The sequence below is a fragment of the Lactuca serriola genome, chromosome 8 (genome assembly GCF_051521515.1).
Source record: "Lactuca serriola cultivar US96UC23 chromosome 8, Lser_US96UC23_V15, whole genome shotgun sequence".
Classification (NCBI taxonomy): Eukaryota; Viridiplantae; Streptophyta; class Magnoliopsida; order Asterales; family Asteraceae; genus Lactuca; species Lactuca serriola.
Genome location: NC_136415.1, coordinates 286,470,113 through 286,475,311, shown reverse-complemented (window position 1 = coordinate 286,475,311; position 5,199 = coordinate 286,470,113).

Sequence of the window (5,199 nt, the reverse complement as noted above, 5' to 3'; positions counted from 1 at the left end):
TGAGTGTTGTAGCCCCCTTTGTCCAACATCTTGGACCTCTACAAACCAACCCATGACAGTCTTGATTCATATGTACTTCCAACATATGATTGACTGTGGAGAATTTGAATAATATGATATATACATAACATAATTATTCTGGAAGTCAAAACAAGCAAAAAGAAATACTAGTAAATGATTGACAAGAGATAGTAACACTGTACTCATAAATAACAACTTTTATTTATCATCAAATGTCAATTACATTTTACATATTTCTAAAATTATCTACCTTCTAAAACTAATATCATATCTTAGCCCTATGCTCCTAGCATGTTGAAGATGCTTAACCCTATCCAGTCCCTTCGTAAGGGGATCTGTCGGGTTCGCATTTGATGATACCCTCTTTGCCACGAGAATTCCTTCTTCTATTCGATGTCTGATGAAATGATATTTTCTGTTGATGTGCATGGATCTCCCGTGATCCCTTGGTTCCTTTGCTAAGGCAACTGCACTTTCACTATCATAGAAAATTTCCATGGGCTCCTTAATAGTTGGTACAACTCCAAGGTATCCGATGAAGTTACTTAGCTATATAGCCTCCTTTGTTGCTTCGCTTGCTGCTATATACTCTGATTCACAAGTGGGATCAGCCACTGTATCTTGCTCGAAACTTTTCCAAGTAATTGACCCTCTATTTAGGGTAAAGACCCAGCTCGACTAAGAGCGGAAATTATCACTATCAGTCTGAAAGCTAGCATCACTATACCCTGCTACTTTCAAGTCATTAGTCCCACCAAGGGTAAGGACGCAGTGCTTAGTCCTTCGTAGGTACTTGAGAATATTCTTTACTGCAGTCCAGTGAGCCTTTCCAGGATTACTCTGATATCTGCTAACCATGTTTAAAGCAAAAGCAACATCAGAACGAGTACAAGTCATAGCATACATGATCGAGCCCACAGCGGAAGCATATGGGACTCGATTGATCTTAGCTATCTCTTCATTTGTACTCTGGCTCTGAGTTTTACTCAGTCTGGCATTACACTGAATAAGTAAATCTCCTTTCTTGGAATTTTCCATACTGAACCTCTTCAGCACTTTGTCCAATTAGTCTTTTACTCCTATTTCTCAAAATCTTTATCCCGAGGATATAGGCAGCTTCTCATAGGTCTCTCATAGTGAAACACTTCCCAAGCCAGGATTTCACTTCCTGTAAGGTTGGGATGTCATTTCCTATGAGCAGTATGTCATCCACATACAGTACCAAAAAGCTAACTATACTCCCACTAGACTTAACATATATACAAGATTCATCTTCACACATCGAAAAGCCAAACTCTTTGACTTTCTCATCGAAGCAAAGATTCCATCTGCGTGGTGCTTGTTTCAATTCATATATGGATTTTTCAAGCTTACACACCCTATTACGGTATTCTATACTTACAAAACTCTCTGGCTAAACCATGTAAACATCCTCAACCAACTTTCCATTAAGGAAAGTGGTTTTGACATCCATTTGTCGTATTTCATAGTCATGAAATGAAGCAATGGCTAACAGAACCCTAATAGACTTAATCTTGGCCACTGGTGCAAAGGTCTCATCATAATCAACTCCCAGAGTTTGAGAATAGTCCTTTGGAACCAGCCGTGTCTTATTAGTGTGTACATTACCATCCATGTCGGTCTTCTTCTTGAAGATCCATTTGCAACCTACTGTCTTACGACCTGGTATATTGTCAACCAAGTTCCAAACATGGATTGTATCTCGCTATCCATAGCCTCTTTCCATTTAGCAGACTCAGGGCCTGCCATGGCTTCCGTGTAGCTATTAGGATCTTCCAGATTTATCAGTGTATTATCACTGATAAGGGTATCAGCTTCTACAGTAACATGGAAACCATAATAACGCTCAGGTGCATTCCTAACTCTGGTGGAACGCCTCAGAGGTATGGACTCTTCAGTATGCTCAACAGGAGTTTCCTCCTCAGGTTGAGCTCTAGGGTTTGAGGTTCCTTCACCGCTTGACTCTTGAATTTCTTCAAGGTTAACTTGCCTCCCACTGTCTCCTTGGCTTATGAGTTCTCTCTCTCTCTCTCTCTCTCTCAAGACTCCTGTTCTTGCTACAAATTCCACATTGTCACTGGGTCAGTAGAAGATATAACCAAAAGATTTATGTGGGTGGCCGATGAAAATACACGTCTTACTTCGAGGTTCGAGCATGTCGTGAGTCTCGCGTCTCACGAAATCCTCACAACCCCAAACTTTGATGTGGTCTAGATTTGGAACTTTTCCAGTCCACATCTCGTGAGGTGTTTTGGAAACCTTCTTTGTAGGGAATAGGTTAAGGATATGGGCGGCAGTCTCTAAGGCATACCCCCAAAATGAGATTGGTAGCAAAGCTCGACTCATCATGGAATGAAGCACGTCCAACAAGGTTCAATTGCGCCTCTCAGCTACACCATTCAACTGTGTTGTTCTAGGAGGTGTCAATTGTGAGACTATCCCACATTCTTTAAGATAGTCAAGGAACTCGGTACTAAGATACTCACCACCTCGATCGGATCGAAGCATTTTAATGTTCCTGCCCAACTGATTCTCCACTTTTTGCTTAAACTCTTTGAATTTATCAAAGGTTTCCGACTTATGTGTGATTAAGTAGACATATCCATATCTAATAAAATCATCAATAAAAGTCACATAAAAGCGATTAGCATCTCTAGTGGCGGTTCTGAAGGGTCCACACACATCTGTGTGTATGAGATCCAACAAACCTTCACCCCTAGCACAAGTGCCGGTAAAAGGTGACTTTGTCATTTTTCAAAGTAGACAAGATTCACAACTGTCATCCGGCTTTAGGTCGAATGATTCCAAGACTCCATCCTTTTGGAGTTGGCCTATGCGTTTCTTGCTTACATGTCCAAGAAGACAATGCCATAAAGATGCTTTATCTAGCTAGTGGAAGAATCGATACACAATACATTATTTCCTAAGTTATCTACAACAGATACAGTTTCATACACACCATCACAAGGTAATGCTTTAAAATAAAAACACTATTATAGAAAAGCATCAATACCACCACTTTTATTATCAAAATAAAAGGTGAACCCTTGTTTATATAATGCATGAAAGGAAATAACATTTCTTGCCATTTCTGGTAAATAACAACATTTATTCAAGTCTAATGTAAACCCACTATCTAGTAACAAGGAATAAACTCCAATCTTGGTGATAGGTGAAAGTTTCCTATTCGCCATGATTAGGTTTATCTTTCCATGTTCCAAATCCTCACTTCTTCTTAGTCCATGTACATCAGAACATATGTGAATTCCACAACCTGTATCAAGGACCCAAGACTTAGAATGAGGCGAGTTATTAGACAATATAGTGTATATACCTGCATGGTTGGGTTTTACTTTCCCATCCTTCAAATCTTGCTGGTACTTTGGGCAGTTTCGCTTTCAGTGCGAATTTTCATGGCAATAGAAGCATTCAGCCACATTAGGGTTAGTAGAAGGAGTGACAATACCTTTCTTGGTTTTGCTTGAAGAGGATCCTTCAAGGGTCTTACCCTTGGTACCCTTAGAAGGGTTCTTTCTCTTCTTACCTTTGCCATGCCCTATTGCCATGACATTGGCTGCAGTAGGAGTAGGAGGAGTAGTAACACCTGACTTACCCTTAAGACTACTTTCTGCAGTCTTTAAGAGTCCTTGAAGTTTACTAAGTGTAACTTCTTCCTTATTCATGTGATATGTCATTCTAAATTGATCATAACATGAAGGTAAGGAGTGCAAAATGATATCTATTGCTAACTCCTCAGGAAAGTCAACATTCAGTTTCTTCAATCGATCCACAAACCTTTGCATTTTCTTTAAGTGGGTCGTGAGGGACTCATTGTCCTTCATTTGGGTGGTTATCATGGAAGAGATTATTTCATACCTCTCTTGACGAGCACTTTGATAGTATCGCTCCATCAAGTCTATGTGCATCTCAAAAGGGTAATATTCCTCGTAGGACTTTTGGAGCTCAGCTGTCATTGTGGCAGTCATGATACATGCTACTTTGGTAGCATGCCTTTAATGTGCTTGAAATGCAATAATCTCCTCTGGGGTAGCAGTTGACTCATCAATCTCCTTCAGCTCCCTATCAAGGACATATTCTTTGTCCTCATAGTGAGTGACCATCCTGGTGTTTCTTATCCAATCCATAAAATTGGATCCATCAAAGATGACTCTCCCACAAAGGTTCATGAGAAAGAAGGAGCCACTAGGATTCGAGCCAGAAGCATTGTTATTGGAAGACATCTGAAATGAAAGAATAAGTTTAGATTAGATTTCAGGATAGTCCTTAATAAAGCACCCAAATGCTATATTAAGGCTAGGACCCAACACAATATTTTATAACATAGAAAAGGGATGTCGTAATCCAAGCTATAAAATATTTGAAGGTAGGTGAATGACGATTCACCAATTTCCACCATAAAACGAAATAAATCTTATTAGGTTTTAATTGGTTTAGAAATTCCTAGGTTCTTTGAGATTCATTGAACTTTTCAATGGCATGTTTCACTCTCGAGTGTGTCCTTCAAGTTTTGTGACTAGGATGCCAAGGATCACAAAACAAGGTGTGAAGTAACAATGCAAATTACTTGGTACACTTAATGTATTACCCCTCAATCGAAGTGTCAGTTAACCACACATGCTCCAACGATACTATGATAAACATTAAGCCACCATTTGCCTACCTTGATAAGTCCAAGTTAGTGTGTCGGTTAACCACAGACGCTCCACTAACGACTTAATCAAAGTACAAAGTGTAACTTCATGGATTAGCACCTTATTCACAATTTCCTAAAGTAACTACGATTGGGAATTAATAAAATTTTAGTTACTTTAGTATATTCATAATACTTATTATGAGAATTGTAGTCCTTGTTCTACCTTTTCGGCTAACGAACCTCCACTGATCAAGGAAGCGGTGGGTGAGAATAGACACCCATTAAGTTGCCATTTTACAAGCAACAACCTTATACCCCCCTTATAGACCGGCTTCGTGAATGAGGCCTACTAATGTTAAAACGACTTTTATCTTATACATATATAATTACTATTCACTTATAATATTATAGAGTATAAGGGTTGAATTTTAATATTTAAAATTCTAGAGGTTGGAACTAAAGTTTTAATTATGACTTTACTTGTTTCAAAACTTGAGGGCAAG